The sequence below is a fragment of the Pinus tabuliformis genome, chromosome 5_1 (genome assembly GCF_031772625.1).
Source record: "Pinus tabuliformis cultivar Carrire ecotype Pingquan chromosome 5_1, CPIR1, whole genome shotgun sequence".
NCBI classification, from domain to species: Eukaryota; Viridiplantae; Streptophyta; class Pinopsida; order Pinales; family Pinaceae; genus Pinus; species Pinus tabuliformis.
In genome coordinates, this window is record NC_142305.1 from 64,040,776 (window position 1) to 64,066,650 (window position 25,875).

Sequence of the window (25,875 nt, forward strand, 5' to 3'; positions counted from 1 at the left end):
AGGGTAATTTTTTAAAAGGAAATGTAATGTGCAGCAGCACAAACGAATGGAGAATTTTTTACATAGCAATGTAAAAATATACAACAGTATTTTTATTTTTAAACATAGACAGAGTTTTTGTAATGCACAGGAGTGCTGGGAGACAGAGTAATTTTTTTTGTGTGTGCATCTGAAGCAGTGCTAATGATGTAATCCCTCTGTAGAGGAAGAAGTTTGTATCAGGTTGTTTTTTTTTTTAATGAATACAAAGCTTTTGTGGGTGTGTGTAATACACTGTTCTCTAGAGAATTTTTTTTTTGCTTCCCTGTGTTAAAGATCTTGTGGAGAAAACAGAGCATTGTTATCTATTCTTTTGTGTTTGAAATTACTAGAAATTTCCAACATTGTACTAGGGCTCATACACAATTTTGCTGCAAATATTATAATTGAAGAGAAGGTGATTATTTGGTAGCTTGAGAAGGTGAGTATGAGATTAGGTTTAAATTACCCTTATGCGTCTTCCTCCTTATCATGGAAGGAGATCACAAGGATGCCTCCATCCATATGGAAGGATCTTTGGAAGATTGTGCTTTGGCCTCGACTTTTGATTACAGGAGTGGGAGATTATGTGTGCGCCAAAGTGAATACAAATTTGATTTCTTATAGTGTAAGGGAGGAGTCATGGATTTGGCTTCCCCAATGTCCTTTTGAATATTCCTTTGGAAGCATTTCTGCATTTGATTTGAGACCTGATATGAAGGCTATCTGAAGCCGAGCATGGATGTTTAGCTCTCTCAAGCTTGTTTTGATTTATATAGTAATTTTTGTTTTTTGTTTGGAGTTATATAATAATTGTTTATCTTATAACATGAAAAAGTTGACTTTCCATCTTAAGTCACTTTTATTATCTCTCTCTTATCCTGTTGGAAAATGCAATATAGCAGATTGCCACAAAGTGATGCATTGGCTTTTGAAGTGTGCTCTTTATAAATATTGATAGTGTATTGATAGGTTTTGCTGGATTTTTGTTTTCTCTTTGCTTTGGGATATATTAGATTCTATTGGCATTTAGTGAGTCAGTTACTTTGAATGGGATACTATGATGTTCCAGATTTTATTAGCTATTATCTGCTGACAGGTTACGCTTATTCACAGATCAACACATGCCTAACATAGCTATTATATTGCATTGGAGTTCAAACATATTTAGTTATACTCCATGGTCGAAGGAGCTTATCACTATTTTTCATTATATTGCTCTCGAGTTCAAATGCATTTAATTATTGTTCACAGTAGAAGCAGTCTTGCACCTTTTTTTGTTTCTTTAATCGCAATTTTGAATAGATTTTTGTAAGTTGATAATGTTTTTATAAGCAATGGAGTAAATATAACATAAAAAAATTTAGTTTAGTTTTTTTTGTAAGCTTAGCAGTACTTTTCATTTATTCATCTATAAACAGGCAAGTTACAAATATATAAGTCGTTAGGTGGCCTCTACTTGCCCAGTGGGAAACTAGTTTTGTTGGCCATCGAATCACATTATAAGTCATCCAAAACATAAATAGTTTGAGTCTATTTAACCAAGCCTTATAAGGCTCATAGTTTGGAAACCAACTAGTAATTATAACATTGAAAACATAAATGTTGCCCAACATATACAACCAAAATTAAGTCAAAATTAACAGGCATAACTTTGACCAACTAATCATCTAAAAATTCCACTAGAGAAGGATCTTTAGCATTTGATGTTGGAAATTCAGATAGCAGTAGACATGGGATATGTTGCTTAATGTGGCCCAGGAGAGCCTTCTAATTCTGCAGCTGAAGTTGAATAAGCTTGAGCTCTTTTTTAATGTCTCAGAGGCTTGGCTCAACCTCGCTTTGCACTGTTGTGTTGGTGGTCACAGCCATTGCTTTGGCCATTATGCATTTCATTAACTAGTAGAGATGGACAGACTCTCTAAACAAGGTGAGATAGCTGTGAGTGTACCCAGGGTCCGTGATTAGCTCCCCCCAATATTCAGCTAGTATTTCAAGCTCAAATTTCAAATTCAACTCTGCCTCCCACGTTGCGATCAATTGTTTCACCTATGTTGGGGTCCCTTTGTAGTATGCCTAAACCATGGCCTCAAGAATCTTAGAGTTCATTTTTTGACCCCTTTACCCCACAATCCCCTCCTATGCAGTCCTCTACCGCACAGTCCGACCGGAAGGTGAACCAACTTCTTTTCCTTTGCCTTCCTAGTTTCTGCGGCCCCTTATGCCTCGACCCGAGGCTCCACCACGATGCTGAGACTTCACCATATCTACCAAAGTTGGGCCCACTTTCTTCACTCTTGTCCCACCTTCCCATGCTCGTAAACCAACTGACTATATAGAGGCCTAAATTGGATATAATGTAGGTGGACCTGGAATATGATTTATATAGAGAACCACCTGAAAGAGAAGCATTAATTTAATGTATGACCAGAAAAACAAATGAAGTGTTGGAAAACATTGCGTCCCTTTAGAATTCCACCACCTAATCAAGCAAGCATACATAAACAGTGACCCTCCAGGAGTGGGAGGCTCCACTCGAATAAAAATGGTGGCCACTATGCACCCCTGAGTCATGAATCCATAGACTTATCCTTGTTCATTTACCAGAACCCTTACTCTCCACAGGGCTTGCCCAAACAATTTAAACTTAAAACGGGGAACCCAATTATCAATATGTAGAGGAAACATCATGAGAAAAAACTAGAAACCATTAAACATGCTCATGCGAGAAAGTATGTTGCCAAAAAATATAGAAATCGACATTACATAGTCAAGAAGGCCAATATTTCCAATCACAGAAACTGCTAATCTAACCAGTATTTCCTTTCCCCTTCGGACACAAGGCTTATCACGAGTAGAAACCCCCAACCCAAGATACAGAGATAACATTATAACATACTAGAACTTATACACCAACCTTGAACTGAGATAGGAAGCATCTCGGTATACCTCTCGAGTTCTCGACGCCACAAACCTATAAACATCAAACTTCGGCTCCCTAAGAAGCTAAGGACTCGATTTTATGCACTGGAAAAATGGTCTTAACTCCACCTCCGCTCCCACCACCTATAGGCATTAAGGGTTACCAAAATTCACGTCGTGGATCTGCCTTGATCTGCGGCGCTTCATGTTATCAAAGTGAATAAGTGTGTGAGGGCATGGGGGATACCACCCACAGCCCCAAACCAATAAATGCTCTGTCATGTGAATCAAACCCAAGCGGGCCTCCAACTGTTTCGCACCTCGATCATGGATTCTGAGAAGGATCTAGGTCCTAGTTTAGAATAAGAGTCAATTGGCTCTTTCCTTCTTCCCCAATCTCACTTATCCAAGGATTATCTATATTCACTCCCGGGTGAAGAAAACCCTAGTTTGCTAAAATGTCTGCTGCCCTATTGCCATTGCGGTGGACATGTGAGGGGATGATATATTCTAAATCTTGAATAGTTTCACTAAATCGTCGATCAAACGAGAATTCCTCCATATTTTACTAATCTTTTTCCACTGGGACCCCTGGTTAAGATTTTTAATAGTATCAATGAACAGAGAAGAGTCCTCTTCCACCACCATTTTTCTAAGCCCTTCCCTTTTGGCTATTATCAATCCATGTTTAAGAACATTAAATTTAGCTTCATTGTTACTTTCCATGCCATAATCCAAAGCATATATTCGAACAACCTGACCCTGTGAGTCCCTAATGACCCCTCCAAAGCCTGCATCTCTAGGGTTACCTTTGGAAGCCCCATCAAAGTTTAGCTTGAGAAAACCATGAGGGGGGAAAGAGAAGCGAGAAGGGGATTGGCTGGGAGGCACCTTTAACTTCCAAGATGAGGGTACCAACATTTATGATGATAAGTTGAGAGTAGACAGTATCTGCACTTCTTAAACTTAGTCTAGTTATTAAAGTTGAATTAGTTGATTTATTTAAATCAATTTTTGAGTTATTTAAGTTATACTTCTTAGAATTAGAATTGTAGTTGTAGCTATGCTTAAATGTGCCTTAACTATCGATCTACTAAGAGCAAAGAGGGATCAAATCTCTTTTCACTTTAAAAGTGGTTTGCATCTCAAGAAATTTGAACCCTCTCCACATTTGGTAGATCCACTCTTAAGATGGATCTATTTATGTATTTAATTCGTAAGTCTACAAGCAATTAAATTGTGTTAATGAATTATGTGTTTAATAAGTAACTCTAATAGGAATTAAGTGTCTATAGTATGTTTGAAAGAAAAATAGAATTTTAAACCCATACCTTCCTGTTACACGAGTGTGGATATCTTTAAATAAGTGATCATATTGACACTTGAAAAGAATCCATTCATAACCAATAGCTTGATAAAACATTGTTAATAGTTTACACATGATGATGGTTCCTTGGAATCTTTTGGATATGTTGAACCCACGAAAACCTTGTGTACAAAGTATTATAAATTGAGTATTTTTGGGCAAATCTCAAGAATTATAATTCTCCTTAAATATTTTCTCTTCATATTGTTATGTATCCATCAACTTAGATGCATTTTAACTCCATATCTACTAAAAGTTGAGAGGGATCAAATCTCTTGAGATGCAAACATCAAGAAATTTGATCACTATGGGGGCTTGGTAAATCAGGAGTTAAGAAAGATCTAATTTTTTCAATACATAAAAATGTGAAGAGAAAATATCCAATAAGAAATATAATTCCTTAGGTTTGTCTAAAACAACTCAATTCCTAATACTTTGTACACAAGGTTTTGGTGGGTTTGTCTTATGAAAAGATTCCAATGATCCAACATCATTTGTAAAATATTAACAATGGTTTATGAAACTATTGGCTATGAAGGGATCATTTTAGAGCGTCAATACTATGATAAACATTCACTTATTTGAAGATTATTCACATTACTGTAAGAGGAAGGTATGGGATCAAAATTCTAATTTTCTTGACTACTTAGCATAAAACTTAATTCCTATTAGAGTTATTTCTTAAACACAATTTATTAACACTTTTTAATTGCTAGTAGAGTTAAGGATTAATATGCACATAGATCCATCTTAAGGATGGACCTAACATGAGCTAAGAGGGATCAAATTTCTTTAGGTGCAAAATTATTTTAGAGTGCAAAAAATAATGTGTAATTTTTCATTGTTTAAATTGTATTTTTGAATCCTATATAGATTACATAACTTAAGATTGTAAGTCAAAAAAATCTTTGTTGGATTTATACAAAAACAAATATACCTATAAAAAAAAATGTAAAAGAGTTTTCTTGTTATTAATATATTTTTAAGTCAAATATTTTATTCACAACCCACATGGAATATTTTATTATATACAACATTAAAATATTTTTGAAAAATATAAGATTTAAACATATTACTCACATTTTTTTTACTTCAAATTAAGTTACATGAGTTTATATACCTTTCTCTTTTTCATTATAGCTGAGATTCCTTTTCTATTTAGAGAATATTTTATTTTTATTTTAAAAGAGACACGTTTCAACTCCAAGTTGAGCACGAACATAATTACACATCGCCTTCATACTGCACTATAGAATGAGCCTCTCGGATCAACCAAGCTTCGAGAGAGATCAAATTTTTTGAGATGCAAACCTCTTTTAAATTGTAAAGAGATATGATCCCTCTTAGTGCTTGGTAGATCCCAAGTTTAGACTGGTTTAATTATTATTTAAAATTAATTATAAGTATAGTTATAAATATAATTATTAATTTTATGTTTCTTATTTTATTTGATTAAATTTACTTTTATTTTATTTTCACCAAGTTAAAATGTTAAACTTTACAACATCTCTTATCATACTAGGATAAAATGTTTACATATAAATTAATTTTAGTTATGAACCTCAAATATAAAGAATTTTTTTAGTAAAAAGTGGAACAGTTGAGGCAAGTCTTGGATAAAATATAATATTAATTTTATTTTTAACCCAATATTTATTACCACCCACCGATTACTTATTAAAATGTGATATTATTATATTTAACAAAATATTTTAGCCTAAATATTACATTTTACTCAATATTTCTCCTCACCTTTGCTAATTTTATAGTTGAATTTGTTTACTTTTAAACTTCAAATATAAATAAAAAATACAACAAAAATTCAACCACTTGAGTTGTGTAAAATGTAATATTATAGTATTCCCCAATTAAGGTGTGAGACGATGCATATTTAAAATCCTAATGCATAATGGATTTTTTTTGAGTCCCATAGAATATCTCCGCCATCCTCCACATGCTCCACTCACATGGTATGGTGGTAGTTCGTAGCAAGGTGATTAATTTGAGGAGGAAAGGTGACAATAAGGCTTCAATGCAGCATGCTCTTGGAATTTGCAGTGTTCATTCTGGTAAGTTGTATGTTGGTGAATTGGTTCGGTATCAGCGTGACAGAGAACTTGGAAAGCCTCGACAGGAGACGGTGTCAACCCCTTGCAGAACTTGTTTTCACTTTCTGTGGCCTTCGCCTGGTTTTCTTGGGTATGTACTCAGTCCTTTGTTCCTCTTCTATGTCATTGATCCTTTCTCCTGTCTGTGGGTTATAGGGGATAGAAGATCTAAGATGTGTAGGCAGGTAAAGAAGGACTGGTCTTAGGATATAGGTTCAGTTATCTCGACTCTATATGATGGATGTTCTTTCTTCTTTACCCCTGTGTCGATTCTTTATGGAATTATATTAATTCTATGAGGGTTTTAATAGTTAGGCTCTTGAGATGTTCATGGCTCAACTAGCTCTTCTACTGGCATATCCAGTATAGGTTGTATATGTGAGTTTTTGGTTCTCACCAAAATCCATTGAGGCCTTTGCATGTGATTAGCTTAAGGCCTCTCTCTTTCTTCAATAGTTCTCGATATTGTGTGACCTATGCCTATAACAAGTTCTTCTCTCTTAGGTCCCTCACAGGTAGCCGACGGTGATTTTGGGTTTTGTTTAAGGTACGACTCTTAAAAATGTTTATCTAGATAGGTGCTCCAACAAAGGGCATTCCCTGGCCACTCTTGGGTCCCAAACTTTGGCTCGCTTGGGGTTGCTTGTTGGCCTTTCAGTTAAGTGTTTACAGGTTGATAGTTAGGTATTTCGATGTAAACCGCATGGCTTCTGTAGCAGCTGGAAAAAGAAGAGCCACCCGTGGTTCCAATGGTCATGGGAAATAGGTTAAATCAGAACCTTATAATTCAAATTCCTCCTCAGGTAAACCCCGTGGATGGAAGCCAACCTCCCAAATAATTGAGGATGCGACGAGGGAATGCCATCTAGGATCGGCCCCAGTCTGCCAGCTTATGTCGGAAGCTGAGCTTAATGAGAAAGCAGCTATTCTCGATCCAAATTTGGAAGAATTATAGGATTTGGTTTCAAACTCAAGCCACTCCTGGGGTCACACCTCCCAATACAAGAAGACACTACACTTGTATTGGATGATGAAAATCCTATTGATGAAAGCAGTGGAGCATATCTCCTCAGGATCAGTCACGCGGGTCGCGGTAGTCCCAGATTATAGTCAAGATTTTCAGTAGTTAAAATTTTAGCCACAACAACAAAGTGGTCATCTCAGTCGCATTGAGAGGCACATCCCTTGCATACCACAATCTGAACTCCCAAGATTGACTGCTAAAGATTCGGTCCTAGTTAGTTCTGTAGAAGATGAATAGTCTGATGGTTCCCCTCTATTTTAGTTTATAGTATATGCAATAGTTTTTGTATGTCCAATATTTCCAGTATGTTTATAGTTATCTAGATGTTAGGAAGTTCAAAGACAATAAGACATTGATAGATTGGATAGATAAACTAATTCTATATTATTTTTGGATGGCTTATCATGGTTTTAGGTGGCCAATAGATCTGGTTTCCCTATGAGCAGGTTGAGGCCACCTAGCCATTCTGATTATGGATGTATCCTACCCATTTTTGTGAAAATTAATGAAAAATAAAGGAACTACCAAGATTACAAAAAAATGTAATATTATAGTATTTATTTTATCCAATGTTTCTCATAACCTAGTAAAAAGTGGATGGAGTTAGAAAATATTAGATAAAATAGAATAATTACATTTTACCTAATATTTCCCCCACCTCCTCCCCTCACCCTAGCTCACCTTCATAGTTAAGCTTATTCATTTCTAAACTTGCCATCCTAGATCCATAATAACTCCATTGCTATACCACATTATTACACATAAATTAAGAGAATATACTACACATATTATATTAAAGTGATTATCAAAAAAACCATTAGAATGATGAAGTGACTATTTTTCATTTTTACTTATTGTTCTATAAGTTATGCATACCTGCTTAACCCTACTCTTCTTAAAAGAATCTTCCAGAATAGTAATGAGTAAGTCCATCCATTTATCGAATTCCACATGCATCTACAACCCTTGTCATCTCTTCTCTTTCTACAGTCACATGGGTCTGATATGCTTCTCTTTCCACAGTCACCAGAGAAACAATGTACAAGCTACTCACATTATCATAGATAGCTTAGGGATAAGGATAGAAACATTTCATACAAAACGATAACAGGGTGAATGAACACATCCATACAAATGCCTGAGTATATCCATAAAATGATTTTACCTTTACAAGCTACACGGATTAAACTCCTTCATTTTGTATAACAAATTATGTATCTAAAAATAATATCAAACTAGGATGGATCTAGACTAGTTTAATTTTCTCCTTAAATAGGTTATATTCCACATGAATACCATAGGTGAATACCATGGGTTATTTTTATTTTGTTATTTTTATTTCACTTTCATTGAGTTAATATATTTACATTACATTACGTTACATGAAGTTACACATCTCTACCATTTTTTAATTTTAATTTTGACGTAGTCAAAATATTTTTATTGCATTAGGTTACACATCTCTAACATCGTGGGTTGGAGAGCACTTTTGAGTGAAAAAAAATGATTAATTTTATTAAAAAATAAAAATATTACATACAATTTTAAAATAAAACTATTATATTGAAAATCTAGAGACCAGAAACTACCAACTGTAAATTAACTATTTTACTTTAGTTTATTTAATTTAATTTTATTTTTATTTTTATTTTATTTTTATTTTTATGTTTATGTAATTTGACTAAGTCATAATGTTAAATAAGACATGACAGGATGAGAAGAGACAATACAACATATCTACCTTATTAGTTTATTTTATTTAATATATATTACATTTTAAAATCAAAATATTATATTCAAAATCTAGAGTCCAAAAAATGCTAGTAAATTAATTATTTTACATTTATTATTAATTTATTTTACTCAATTTTAATTTTATGTTTATGTAATTTGATTAAGTCGAAATGTTGAATACGATAGGACAAGATGATACATTACAACATCTCTATTATACCCAACTAGAGCACAATGACGGGAGATGATGTATTTAGAGGTTTTTTTTTTTTTGGTTGAGGGGGGTCGAAAATCTATAAAATTATACTTTTATTAGCTTTTAATCTATTTTTTTATGTAATTATTAAATTGTAAATTATTTTTTATGGGTTTTTTATAATTATTAGGATATGTTGTATTTTAAAGAATATACTTAGATTCTATAAGTTTTTTTTCTTTTGTGTGTTAGAAGAATTGGTAGACCTATTTTAGCAAAAGGGTGGAGTTTAAGAGACTTCCACTACACTCCCAAATTTAACACAGCTCCCGCAGGTATACTAGGTGGGTTAATTGAGTTTTGAATTTGGGTGAGATCACAATATTGGTAAGAAAATGCTTTAGCTTTCCAGTATGGAGCATCCACAAAGCCCCTCCCAAATTTAACATAGCTTCCACAAGCATACTAGGTGGGTTAAGTGAGTTCTGAATTTGGGTAAGTTCGCAATATTGGTAAGAAAATGCTTTAGCTTTCCAGTATGGGGCATCCACAAAGTCCCTTCTTCAACCTAACCCCATTAACCTCTTTGTGTAACATGTGAAATGCTTAAATGAAATATTGAAATATCATGAAAAGATATATATAAATGTGTAAGGAATTTCTTTAAAAAAAAATTAATACAGATTTTATTACTGCAAAAGGACATGATAATATAAAATGGAAAATAACAATAATATTTGTATTTCTTATAAATATTTTAACAGTTTAAATATGCTAAACAAAATTAAGTTTATTATTCTAAATGAAAAATAATATACTTTTTATGTATACATTTTTAAATATGATAAAGTGAAATCATTATGCTAATTTTTCATCAATTGTTCTATGTTGTAACTATTACTTCAGTAATATCCAATAGCATCCAATTTAACAATTTCCACTTCTTTTATTTACCCAATGACAATAGAGCAATAGTAGATAGAATAATTATTCCAATGCACAATGAAAGACAACCAAGAGGCAAGAGACACAATATTTGGTCAATGACTAGGGGAAAACCCCACAAGGGGGAAACCCTTGCAAATATTCTTCGATTAGATTGTCTTCAAATGTTTAGCAGAGAGAGTACATCATCCAAGAGTCAAAGTCAAACTTTGACTAGCCAATATCCAAAACAATATCCAATAATCAATCTTACGTCAAATTAATATACCAATGTCAAAATGATGAGAAAGAGTCAAATATAGTCAATTGTTGAATCAACAAAAATGTTAACAATAGTTGAGTTCCCTAACCAATCAATACAACAACAATCAAATCATGGTAAAATATACTTCAATTTAATGTTTTCAAATCCCTGCCAATGCGACCTCTTTTTCTAGTCAAGGATCAGTCAAAAAAGCTCCAAAAACTTCAGTTAAACTTGGTCAATGGAGAGAGAAAATGTACAACTCTAGTTCGTGTTCAACAACAATAAAAATCCTCAAAATGCCTTGGTTTTAGAGCCAAAAAATGTGGCATGATGGGACAGACCTTCTCTAAGAAAATCGAATTCGAAAGTCTCCTCTTGACCCTTGGTCAATGTTGGTCAAACTTCAACTACAAAAAAGTAAGTTTTGGTCAAAGGTGGTCTAACTGCTTAAGAATTTCATCATTCCTTCCTCATTGAATTTAGCCTCCTTACTCATATCCAAAACCTAATAAAACCAAGGAAAACCAAATTCCCAATCATCAAAAGTCAATGATGCCAAAGAGAGAAATCAAAGATGCCTCCAAACCCTCGCACATGTTAGGTGTGCGTTATGTTCTTTCCACAACTAGCCCCACGCGGGAAGCCGGGTGAAGGGGAGGGGGTAGCTCCCCCTTTGTTGTGTCGGGCGCAACGGGGGGGTCACAGGGGGGGCAGCAACCCCCCCTTGTCGGTGGGTTTCATGGGGTCGATAGCCCCCCTCTACGGGGTCCAGGGCAGTGCCTCGCGAATGAAAAAAAAAATGGACCCTATATTAGGTGGGAAGACCTACCTATGGTTTTGTGCATGGATTTCGCACATGGTTTTGGGCATGATGGTTTTCTTCCCATGGTATTTTGTAGATCTCGTCAAGGGAACTACAGTTATGTTCTAATCTAGGGTTAATGGTGTTATAGATAAATTTTGGCACTTCAACCCCAATCTTATATGTCAATAAACTATGGCTCTTTAACCCCTAAAAGAGTTGTTATATACCCTAAAAGAACATGGTCATCTGATTACATCATTCCTCAAAAGTTCCACCTGAGAAACCATCCAGAATTGGCCTAAACTAGACCATACTGACTGCTCCACTGTCAGGGTGCAACGCATACTGACTTCTACACTAGCCAGGTGCAATGCATACTGATTAGGCCTTCTATAGGGTGCGATGGGCGAGGATGGACAAATGTCCGAGACTATTTGCTAAGTGGATGCTCATGGAATCTTCTAGAAACTTCTCCTATGACACTTGCCTCTCTAAATTCTCCCAGGGATGAGTAAGAGATCCAAGAAATCTCCAAGTGGAACCAAATGCAACAAGTGGAATGACACTAATCAAAACCCCAGAGATGACTCACACCCTTGCACATATCTATAAATGGATCCCTCATCTAATAGATCTAAATGCTGGAATTTGGTGAATTGCAAGGAAGTGCTAATAGTTTGTATTTGAGGAAAGAGCATTGTATTGTTGGTGTGATCTTGCTATTTCATGAGGTGAAGAGGGATTGATGCTAGGAGGATGATGTTGGATCAGACAACTGGGTTGTAATTCTCCCTTCTATTCAATAAAGTTCTTCAAGTTTTCTTCCATATAGTTGTGCAATTGAATGTTATCATTTGTGAATGCTATTGTATGTTCATTATATTTCTGATTCTGTAATGTTTATGATATAATAGATCGAGATGCTTTGATGGTTCTTTGTTACTGTGTTTCTACAGGTACTCTCCAAGAGGGATAAGTACGAAGAGGAGTTGCAAGCTCTGTCAAGGGGGAGAAAGATCAAGCAAGGGATTAAGCAGAAGCTCCAGGTTGGTCCTATTATCTTTCTCTTATCTATTATACATAGAAGAAATCGTGAATTGCTTTAAACTGTTGTTTCTAGGGTAGCTTCCAAACCTAGAGGGCTAGTCGATCGAAAAGACACTAGTTTTCCTAGAAATAAAATGGCAACTCTGTTGGGGATCGAATAGATGTTTGTTTGTTGTTATTGTTTGTTTTATAAACTATAGACAGAGCCTGAAGTCAACCAGGTAGCCTTCGAACTGCTCTTGCTATGCAATTGCATAGTAGATGAATGTTGCTTCAGTCAATCTCCGGTTTAGTTTATGAATTAAACATTTGACTTACAAGCATTCTAGATGCCCTTTTGATAGCTCAGTAACCTCTCAAGACATTCCTTTTTACTTTTCTCTTTACTTTCCATCATAGCTCAACTTAACTCACTGAAATCAGCTGCATATTTGAGCCAAAAACAAACTTCAGTTGCGCTCCCTGGCCCATCGCACTGTCTGTCACTGTAAACAAGTATGCATCGCACTTCCCGAAAGTAGTAGGTGCGATGCATCCCTATTTCTATGAAGCCTAGGTGTAATGACTGACTGAACCTATTTCCATCCTAGAAATTTGGGGTTTTTGTCCTTGTTTTCAGTTCTGTTTAGTTGGTTTGCTGCTTATGAATAATGCCTAATTACTGAAGCCTGATTGCATCACATAGATCAATCTCCATTGATTAGGATTAGTAAAAAATTTTATGTATTTATTCATCATTTACAATCCTTTGTCGAAAAGTTGCTTAAATCAATCTATCGCTTTGATACAAAAAGTGTCGTAACTGTCGTTTTGTGTCAAAAAGAGAAGTGTCATGGATTCTTCCTTCCCTGAATAGTCGATTGAGAATTTTGTCATGTATTTGATTTGATTTGTTGATATTCGAAGTGTTGAAAGCATTTTATGTTCGAAATTTAAAAGTTTCATTTAGTCTTCCTTTCTATTTTGAAAAATAAATTGTTAAAAATGTCGCTTTGAAAGAAATATTTCAGATCTTTGCTACATTTAGTTTTCCTTTTTGGTATTTTTCACATTAAAGGGAATGAAAAAAATACATGCATTTGCATTGCATTTAGTTTGTGTGTGAAATATGATTAGGAAAATGCACTAATGTGTGCTCTTTTCTCTTTGTTTGAAAGAAATTGTAATCTTCTGTCCCTAGTAGCTAGGATTTTCATTGCTCAAAATAAACAGAGATTGTTTATCATTGTAGATTGCATTTTAGGAATTTCAAATCAACATCACATGGTGAACCATTAGAAGGAAAACTTTAAACAATATCAACTCTAAAATAAATTTCAATGAACCTAACAACGCTTTGGAACTTAACGCAACACATCTAGAGGTCTAGACTAGAGACGTGTTCCGGTGTTGTAAAAACTAGTAACTATCAGTCTCATTGAAGGTTGGGTGATTCCTCCTCCTTGATATGACAAGTGCTAGCATGGACTTGTGCTCCCTGTACCGTCACGTATATATTGGGAGACCACAATAGGCTTATATCCTTTATCCATAGGAAGCCGTGTCTGCCGCCCTATCGATCGCAATGCACTCAACACAACATTCGGGAAGATTGACTACCATACATAAGTCCTTAGTAATTTCTCTTTAATTTATAACCAAGGTGTATATTGCAGTTTTGTGATTGGTTTGGTAATCCCTCTATCTAGATTTGCCAGAGTAGTCACTTTCGTTCCTTTTCGACTCTTTAAAAGAAAAGGTCCATTTGAGCACTTGTCACTTCAAGCTCATTAAAAATCGAAGGGGTCTAGAGTCGTCTTTAGCTTTTTATCGACTCTTAAAAATTGAAAAGGCAAAGTTGTGTCAAAGCATCATTAAAATTAATTGAATTCGGAATAACATCTTTTTCCCCTTAATTCTGAGTTAATTAAGTAATTTGTAATCATGAAAGAAAGTCAATCAAAACCCCATTGTTCGCAGAGACTAGTGAGCCAACCGTATTTGACTCTAGAAACGAAGCCATTCCGGGAAAAACAGTCTCATTTAATTGAGTCCAATTCATCTAGTTTATTTGAAACTTTTGTTTCAACATCGTCAGAGACTACAGTTACTCTAATCATTTCTAGTACATCTGCCTTTAGAGAAGAAGTTCCGCAGTTACAAGAGGACATTAGAACTAATCCTAGTGTAACGGTAGACACTTTTATACCTGAAACAACTCCATCTAGAGTTGATCCAGAGACTGAAGTTCACTTACCTGAACATCTGGAAGTTGAGTTCCAGAATTCAAAGGCGTCACCCCTCCAGTATCTGTCTCTACAGAAGCTATACCTTCTTCGGCTCCAGAAATCTTTTACGGACCTAACAGCCTACCTCTTCCACCTAGTATGATTGCTACAGAGGAGATAGTAGATGATCCTCCATCCAGTACCCCATTACATTTTGGAACTTGGATTCATTTGTATCCTTCTACTCCTGAGTTTGGTTCTTTTAATCATCCTTCATCGCAAGTTCCGATCAAATCACTAGGAAATATTTTGGATAGACTAAACATGTCTGAGCAACCATTAACATCTAGGACTGTGTCATCTGATACAACACCGGCAAAACTTCCTGCTACCATTCCTACAATGTTTGCTGGTGTACCATCTGTTCCAACTAGTCATCAATCACTAGCGAGAGTCCACTTAGAGGCTTCTTCGACAACATGGTATGCTCCTATTTATTCATCTGGAGTCTTGTTTGGTATTTCTTATGTTGAAACTCGGAAAATTGATCTTGCATGCCAGTATCAATTTGGCTAGACTAGTATTAAAAGACCGATATATCCTTTGAACACTCGACTGCCGCCATATGGAGGGCAGTATGCTTTTTCATTGTTCCCTCCTGGAGAACAACCATATGAAAGTTTACAACAAAATTCAGGTCAAACTGGAATTACATCCAGTGGTTGGGTATCAATACTGCCATAGCAACCAAGGTTTGTATATTCAGTGCAACCGATCCAACCTGTGTCGAATATTCCCACTACATCTGCTATTGTGACCATGTCGCAAGTACAAGCACTGCATGTTGTGTCTCAATCTCAAGTCTCTCAAGTTGCAATATAACAACCTCTTGTCTCTACGGCTCAATCGCAACCTTAGGTTAGTGTTTCCTTACCTGGAACAACTCAGGCTCAAAAGGGTATTATCACTCCGCATATTGGTCAATCTTCCACTATTGGGCAACAACAAATGGTCCAACAACCAAAATTCTAGCAAACCCAACCTTAGTTTGGGCTTGGTCAATATAAAACCTACCGAGGACCTGAGCAACAAGGCTTTGTAGGTAATGGACAACCACATTTTCAAAACAGTTATCAACAACCACACTATACTGGTTATGTACAACAACCTTATCAAAGTTATCAGCATCAGATACATTATGCTGGTATGCAAAGACCTACCAGTCAGGCAATTCCATCTTATCCTGGGTATGCATCACCTAACCTGAATCAACAGTTTCCTTTTGTAGCAACTCTAGAATTACTAGATTTTAATCGGCTGATGAATGATCCAATTACATACGCCCCTTGGTGGCCAGTGATTCCTCATAAACTTCCCTCCGATATTCCTAAATTCAATGGAAATCCAGGTGAAGATCCGTCGAATCACGTAATGACTTTTCATTTGTGGTGCTCATCTGACACCCTAAATGATGATTTGATTAGGCTTCACCTTTTTTAGAGAATTCTAACTGGTCCGGCAGTGAAATGGTATATTGAATTGCCTAGAGCTTTGTTTGACAATTTCAGGACCCTTGCCACTACTTTTCTAACCCACTTTCTGTTACCCATAAGGTACGAAACGGGAACAGAGATCCTTACCAATTTTAAACAGACCACGACCACTCACATATCTAATCATATTCATGAGTGGTGTCGTCATCATCGAATGGTAAATACATATGTTCCTGATCAACTATTAGTTGAGTGGTTTATTAAGTCCTTATTGCCATCTATAACTGATGACGTGGTGAAAGGAGGAGTTGTCACTGAAGAGAAAGTCATTGCTCGTGCCCAATATTTATACTTGATATATACTCAGTCTAACACACTCCACGACAAAATTCTTGACGCTCCTAGACCAGAATTTTCCGTTCCACCCCCTCCTAAATCGAATAGGGACTATCACGCTGGTGCTGGTGGGATCAGTGAGTCAAGCACGCAAACCACAAAGGCTCCATCTGGTAAAGCTCCTGCAGTTTCTAGTAAGAATGAAAATGACAAACCTCTTACCTCAGAGATGAATGCCAAGAATCCAAAGAAACCAGGGGGCAAGAAGAAAGGGAAAAATAATAAGAATAAACAGGAGAATTCAACTCCTGAAAAGTCTTCTAAGAACCCTACTGGGCCAAAGAAACCTCCTCGTTTTTCATGTTACATATGTAACGAGGAGCATTATATGAAGGATTGTCCACATCGAGTTGAGGTTGCGAAATTTTTAAAGACTTCAAGTACCTCGGTGGTGTTGACTGATCCATTTCCAAACCCAAAAGCTAATTTGGTTTCTATCGATCATGCTTCAACATCCCAAGTGCTTATGCTATCCATCTCAAAACAACAAAATGATGGTTTGATATCGACAAGGAATAAAGATTATGGGAATCCATCATCGTCAAACAACCAGGCTACAGATCAACCTAGTAGTTTGACAACGACTATGCCAGAAGTTGTTCCACCCATTATTCCTGAATTAGCTATAAAGCTGCCAAAGGGAGTCATACATAAATTGACATTTAATCCTCCTGCTCGAACTACACAGAATTACAATATAGTGGAGTATCTAGCTCAATCACCATCCACTATGTTGATGCTTGAGGTACTGCAGAATTTCCCCTCCCAAAAGTAGGCTTTGTTATTAGCAATAGGTGGGATTGATCTAGCAGATTCCAATCTTGTGGCCTTTATTCATAAAGGGTATACACCTCAGTTATTGGCCCAACTCGCTTTCCTTATACAAGTAAAAGCCCTCAATAAAACTGGTCACCGAACAATCATTGATGAGGGGTCATCTACCTGTATTATGTCAATGAGTTGCTGGAAAATTCTTGTTTCACCACCCTTGTCACGATCATCAACAACATTAACAACATTCAATGGAAGAACATACACTCCGTATGAGATTTTAAGTAAATTGCAAGTTGAACTGGGGGGAAAGACAGTAGAGATTGAAGTCGAGGTCATTGATGGAAACCTTGATTACAATATCTTAATGGGAAGGCCCTGGGCATATGCTATGGCTGCCATTGTGTCTACATACTTTAGAAAGATTGCATTTCCCTTCCAAGGTGGAATTACAGTCGTTGACCAACTAGCCTTTTTTCCTAACAGTTCACAAGCTACTGGAAGAATTCTATTGATCCATGGAAGTTCTCAATCACTTCAAAATGTCAGAGTAGGTCTACTAAAAGACCCTTCCTTAATGGGTAATTTTGCCCTCTCGCCTCCAACTGGTCTTGCGGAAGTGGCCACAATGGAAATCTATCATATGATATCTTCTTCATCATTTGAGATAAAGAAGAGCTCTGACCATTTTGATAGTGCGGATCACCGTGAGGTGTTGCCACCAAGCCCCATAGAATCTTTGTAGCAATCAATTTTCTTAGCTTGGGCGGCAAACCCTAATTAGCACTCAATGAGTGTTTAGATAGATAGGTCTTTAGAGTATGGTACCTCTTCCGATCCTTGGTCCCATATACATTCTATAGACGAATGAATCATCCAGTCAATGATGATAGGAGAGACGCCATGGGAAGATTACCACCATCGTTCCCACCTTCAAGATAACAATGAAGATTATTCAAGCGACCTTAATCATCCTTCAGTTTTTTATTTTTTATCAAATACTGTAAATATAGTGGATTTCGAGCGAAATCTGTCCAATATTGAAGAAACTATCACCATTAATATTTTGACCAAACCTAATGTTGTAGAGAATATTCAGGATGGCAAATCTTGTTCTCCATCAGAACTAGATATTTACTGCGCTCTTTCGTGAATTCAAAGATGTCTTTGCATGTCATATGAAGAAATGCCAAGCATTGACTTGAGAATTGTTGAACATGAAATCAAGATGTATCCAGATGTAAAACCAGTATGACAATGGCTTCGACCTATCCATCCAAAGAAAGTCGCTGCGATTAAAGCAGAAGTTGAATTTTTTTTTCATGCTGGTTTCATTTACCTTGTTCCTCTCACTAATTGGGTATCGAATATTGTTCCTGTAATGAAAAAACAAGGAACGATTAGAGTGTGCGTCGATTATATGGATGTAAATCAAGCGTGTCCAAAGGACAACTATCCTACACCCTTCATTGATCAAATAATTGATGAATGTGCTGGATGTGAAATATTTTCATTCATGGATTGATTTTCCAGATACAATCAAATCAATATCCGCCCATAGGACCTATCAAAGACTGCATTTATATGTCTGTGGGGCACATTCGCATATCGTAAATTACTATTCGGTCTGAAGAACGTGGGGGCAAATTTTCAGAGGGTAATGAATTATGCCTTCCATGACATCAAACACATCGTTCAACCGTATCTTGACGATCTACTGGCTCATTTGCGAAAGTGGACTAATCATCTGCAACATTTGAGAGCCATATTTCTATGTTGCCAACACTACAAGATATGACTCAATCCGCACAATTTTTTGTTTTGTGTTGGTTCTGGTCGATTACTTGGTTTCGTAGTTTCTAAGGATAGAATTCGACTCGACCCATTTAAGGTTCAGGCAATCCTTGACATGCCTCCACCTTCAAATTTACTTCAGATTCAAAAACTCCAAGGGAAAGCTAAACTTTCTGAGGAGGTTCATTCCACATTATGCTGAACTTACTAAAGGTTATACACACCTTTTGAAAAAAGGAGTACCCTTCCATTAGGATCAAGTTGTGCAAGCTTCCTTTGAAGCTTTAAAAGATTCCCTGATAAAAGCATCATTAATGTACGCTCCTGACTATCAAAAAGAATTTAACCTGTATCTCGCCGTTGTAGATACAACCATCGCCATGGTTTTAGTGCAAGAAGATAATGGAATTGAACATCCTATATATTATTTAAGTTGCAATCTTAATGATATGGAAAGAAAGTACTCTTATGTTGAAAAGTTGGCTTTAACAGCCGTTCAAGCGGTACAGATATTTCGACACTATGTTCTCTTTTGCAAAACTACCATTGTGTCAGATTGCAACCCTATGACCTACATTTTGTCGCGTCAATTACTACGGGGGAAAATATTCCAAATGGATAGCAATTTTGCAAGAGTTTGATCTGGAATTCACCAAATCCAAATCAAAGAAGTCTCTCGTCTTTGCGGAGTTACTTTTTGACCTTCCCTCGTCATTCAACGATTTAACATCCAAAGCATTAATCGTGGATGAGACTCTGTTTCTGATATCGTCAAGCGACCTATGGTATGGGGATATACTGGTCTATCTCCAAACCCAAACTTTTAGGCCTAACACCTCTCACTCTGAATAGCGATGTATTCGATACCAAGCCAAGGACTACCTGATCATTGGTGATAAACTTTACTATCGTGCTGTCGATACAGTTCTACGAAGGTGCCTCACGCATGAGGAGGCCATTCAGGTGCTTGTGGGGGGCATCTATCTGGTTATGCTACTGCACAAAAGATCTTACGAGCTGGTTACTTCTGGCCCACTATATTCAAAGATTGCGTAATTGTAGTCAGAAGTTGCCATGCTTGTCAGATTTTTTATCGTAAAACCAGATTACCACCTACACCACTGCATCCAGTAGTTGTTGTTGGGCCATTCGCTAAATGGGGCATTGATTTCATGACATGTAACCCCACCTCGACCAGGGGGCATGGGTATATTATAGTCGCAACTGACTAGTTTACAAAATGGGCTAAGGTGATGCCTACATTAAACAACAGTGTCGAAACGGCTGCTCTTTTCTTTTTTAATCATATAGTTTCTAGATTTGGTGTACCATAGGCTATAGTCACAGATCATGGGTCACATTTTTGCAATCACATGATGATCGAATTGACTGCCAAATTAGGACTGTCCCACAATAGTTCTACTCCATATTATCCATAGGCTAACAGACAGGTTGAGGCCATCAACAAAGTCCTTAAGCGCATGCTGCAGAGAATGATTGGAGTCCACAAACGGAATTGACATTTAATCCTATACTCGGCTCTATGGGAATATAGGACTTCGGTGAGAAATGCGACCAGATTTATGCCCTTTCAGTTGGTGTATGGTCTGGAAGTTGTCTTACCAATTCAGTGCGAAATCTTGTCCCTCAAGCTTGCAATTGATCTACTTCTCGAAAATTCGGAGGAAGAGGCTCGTTTCTTGGAACTAATCCACCTGGATGAAACCCATCGTGATGCTACGTTGGCTAATGAAGCACATAAGAAACGCGTCAAGGCATAATATGACAAAAATGTCAAGCCTCGTGTCTTCTCAGAAGGTGACCTGGTCTTGCTTTACGATAAGGACTCTGAAAAATTAGGAGTAGGTAAATTCGAACCATTATGGATGGGCCCCTACATTGTTAAACGAGTATTGACAAAGGGACCCTACGACCTGGTCGATTATGATAGGATTCCACTGTCATAGCCCCGAAACGGGTTGTATCTTAAATGTTACTATGCTTGATTAAGTGTAGTAAACTCATTGTACATATGCTTTTGTTGCATTTTTGTTTTATTTTAGAGTTATCATTTTGGTTAGGTAATCCACTTCACATTTTTTGCAGATGTCAGAATTTTTGGAACCATTTGTTGGGTATGCCGGCGGAGCTAGTCATAGTACACAGAACCTATCTTCTGTAGCATGGGCCATTTTGAGTTGGTGAGTTTCAGGGGGATATGTATTGGTAGATCGATGAACAACATCGCTGAGTATAGCACGTTGATGGAACTTCTCTCTGATGCCATTTCACGTCACATACGCCGACTTGTTTTCAGGCTAGATTCACAACTCGTCATTCTACAACTTACTGGCATTTATTCCTTTCGGAATCCAGTTATTTATCGCATGTTCCTAAGAGTTAGGATTTTGGAAAGGCAGTTTGATTCCATTCAATATCAACACATTTCCAAAAACTTAAACATATTAACTAATTCATTAGCAAACTATATGTTAGATAGAAATTTGTAACATTTGTAAAGAAACCATTTTACATCAACATTTGCATTGGGATTGCTTAACTTAACCAAAATAAAACTCTTAAAATCAAAAATATATAACTGTTTATAGTTTTTACAAGAATGTTTTGTGTCCAAGACAAAATCGATCATCTGACCAAGAAACTCAAAATGAATGCAGAAAAGCATCCTAGACTAATGATGCTAGTGATAACATGTCACCGCCTGTGTGATCATGCACAGGAGCCTGGTCAATTGACTCGGCACGCCAGTAGTGTGGCACTGTAACCTCAAAGGTAACTCATCAGTCCTGACATCCTGAATACCAAGAGTGAGGCCCTCAATCTGATCCTGCAGCATTGCCGATATGTCCAGATCCCGAAGGACAGCCCTCCCTACAGCCTCTCCTTCTGGAACGTCATCTGCCACCCGCGCACGTGCCACTGGTCGCACTAGTCCAATATCTGCACACACATAAGTTTGATTAGTCTTGGTAACATTAAAAAACACAAAACATTATAAAACTGATAAACAAATATGTGGTTGAATCATTTTACCTATAGCACTCCACTGCTCGCCAACTGGTAACGCCAAATTCGAGTCGCCTCGGAAATCCATCCCGATGTATGGATACTCTACAAATACCATCTCCTGACAATAAAACCACTTGAAGAAGGCATTAGAGAAGGAAATATGTGACTGACCAGCATGTATGGCCATAAGATCAACCCATCTCTACATCTGTGGCTCCTTCGGTGCTGGCAATCCCGGTGAAATGTTCTGAGGCTACATCAGTGGAATCCTCTCCAAAGAAAAAGCAGTCAATATGGAACTGTAGCCAAAATTATTGGTTCTTCCATCCTTTACTTTGGAGAGTTGGCCTTTTATGATAGGAAGTACCGCCTCACACCAATTGAACACCTTCGATTCTAGGCATTCCAGGGCATACTGCATGTAAGATCTGTTTGCCAAGTGTAAGGCCGCACTGCCAGCCAATCTATCAAAGGTAAATAAAATGGTCCTCAAGGACCGATCAGTGACATCCTGGATATTGATCTTGCCATCTCTGCTGGGCTAAGATCCATTTCTATAGAACTGATGAATGCAATCTTTCACGGATTCACCCCCACGAGCAAATCCTGAAAGTGAAAGAGGGACACCACACCTTGACGATCCCGTCAGAAAGTAGATGTCCTTGATTTTCAATGGAATAGATTTACCTATGATCTAGAATACCTGGTCAATCGGATCCCAAGAATTGAGAAAATACTGCAACAAACTGATCTGTTGCATCATGCTAGATATGGGGAAGAACTTCAGCAAACCACAGTTCCTTAATGCAGCAACTGTGCCCCGGTCATGTAAAGCAATCATGTCCTCTTCTTCGTGTTCGCATTCACGCCATGTGACAACCATCTTGATCTAATAAAAATATGAAATGTAGACAAAATATCAGTTAGGATCCAAATTTGAGCAAAAAAAGGCAAAATTTTGATGAAAAATCACTCTGTAAAGATGCCCTTCTGCACCCATCGCACCTTGCCTTTGAGCAAGGTGAGATGCATACTAACTGGCCAGTGTATAGCTCAGTATGCATCACACCTTTCAATATAGGCTAGGTGCGATGGTTGGGGAATGAATCCTTCAAACCCCAGAGGCCCACAAAATTGGAAAAGCTAGCTCATAATCAAGAAAAGATGGAATGAAAATGAAGAGCTCAGGGTTAGCTCCTACCTGGTCCTGACGGTGTGGAGAACAGTCCACCGGATCTCCCAAAATAAATTGGTGAAATTTGAGGGGAAAAACCACTCCAGAGCTCCAAAATCCCAAATTTGAAATGAAATGATGAAAATAAAGGTAAAACTACATTTTATATTTACTATTCACGTACTTCAAGAAAAATGTTAGTTTTAATTCATTTTTCATACTTATATATGAATTTCTAATCAATTTGATGGAGTGATTAAGCAGGTTGAAATGACCAACGAAAGAATCTAATGTGCTAGATAGTGAATTGAACATCTTTGACCACTGATTCAAGCATAATTTTGTCATTTCAAGCTTGTGTAAAAATGAAATTGACACCGAGCATAGTTTCCCCACGGTTCAAGCTCGTTAAAAAATGAACCCACCTTGGGTAATTAACCTTTGTGATTGCCATGCTATCATCCTTTTGAGCCTTGGTTGTGTACCTCCCATCACCTCCATTATTTTGGCCGATCATATGCTTCCACTTGGTTGTTTACCCTTTTTGAGGAACAACTGTGATGAGTGGTCTTGTTAGCCAAGCTCTTCCCAAAAACAACCATGTTTTGAGAATTCCCAAGCTTACCCAGAACCAGTTGCTACCCTAGACAACACTCGTTCCTCAAAATCAAGTCTCCTTTAAACCCTTTTCAGACTCGTTAAATATGAAAATATTGTTGAGCAATTGGCCTTTCTAGCTCGTTAAAGTGATTGGAAATGCCATCCCTCCTGTACATTTTAATATTTTTCAGACCTAAGGGATTATCTCAAAAAAAAGTTCAAGCGCTTGTCTTTTTCAACTCATTAAAGTGATTGAAAAAGTCATCCCTTTCGCATTATTTTATCCTTTTTTGGGCCTAAGGGATTAATTTATGAAAAATAACTTTTGGAGTTTCCTTTTCATCCCTTTTCAAACTCTCTAAACATGAAAAGGACCGAGTTATCCTTGTCGTTAAATTTGTTAAAACAATAGCGACAAACTCGTCCCTACTAGACGAGACAAAGTTTCCTTTTTTTTCCTTTTTCAAACTCTCTAAACGTGAAAAAGACCGAGTTATCCTTGTCTTTAAACTCATTAAAAAAATTGTGACAAGCTTATCAATTCTAGACAAGACCGAGTTTCACTATCGCTAGACTCGTTAAAACATAGCAACAGGTTTGCCCGAAGGGAAAATTATAGAACAAGCATATGTTATGCTTCTCAAGCTTGACAAAAATAAAGAGGTACTGGTCAACAATGATTGTGGAAAAAGGGAAGAAAACTTGAAGAACTTTATGTTAGTAGGTTGTTGTTGAACATGACACTTTCACTTCATCACCATTATTGAGTCAGGGTTGGGTTATTCCGTTCACTAGTCATCTCACCATTGGTCTTCCACACCATCCATCTTTTGGGGTTAACACTACCAATCCATCTCAATGTCGCCAACATGTTCAAGAGAAGTCATTCAGTTTAGAAACCACAAACCTGGTTAATTCCTTATCCACTGCAATACCTTCAACCTTCATTTTTCATGACCACCATTCCTGAACCTTGTGTCGTCAAATCATTTTCACCTCGAGAAAAATCATTTGCTTCGTTTTGTGTTGTAAATGTGGGATACATTAAGGCCCTCATACGATGGGTCACTTCTTGTCGACATCAGCTCATTATCCAAGAAGTTGACTTAGGAACAACCCTTTCAGTACTTTGAAGCTTTCATGCCTCAATGTCAAGTTTCTCACTTCCACCGATAGGTTGACATCAATGGCCTTCGACCGAAAGATTTTGCGTGGTGTTCGACATCAGATCATATATTCACACCACATGAATTGTACTGTAGTACCTTGAGGGTCATTATCATTATCGGTGATCCCTCTCGCATCTATTAACAACTCACATTATTGGCTAGTAATGAGGTGATGTCTTTCCATGTTCGACTTTAGAACATCTCTTCACATGGATTGACTTGTACATCGGGTGAAGATTGAACAAGTTTTGAAGACCCAAGATCTAGTTTTATCCATCCAAGCTGCGATGTATTCAGGGCTATAAAGACATCAAATGTGAAAATAAGCTACACATATGGTCATCCAAACCAAGGATGATGACTCTACAACTGAAGAATCACCAGTTTGCATATGCAGATGACTATCTGTTCTATGTACATGAAATGAATTTATAAATCTGAGCATGGGAATGCTCGCCTCAGCTAGATAATGAAAATTATATTATGATGATGTATTGTATTGTATCTTATACAGGTCACCTTCCAGTTTGAAACCTCGGATCCTCATGATAAAGCATTTCACCTGACATCAAGATTTACGACTTCATGCTTTAGGGGGCAACTGTTATAGACATATTTTGGCACTTAAACCCCAATCTTATATGTCGATAAACTAGGGCTCTTTAACCCCTAAAAGAGTTGTTATATACTCTAAAAGAACATGGTCATCTGATTACATCATTCCCCAAAAGTTCCACCAGAAAAACAATCTAGAATTGGCCTAAACTGGACCATACTCACTGCTCCGTTGTGAGGGTGCAATGCATACTGACTTCTACACTAGCCAGGT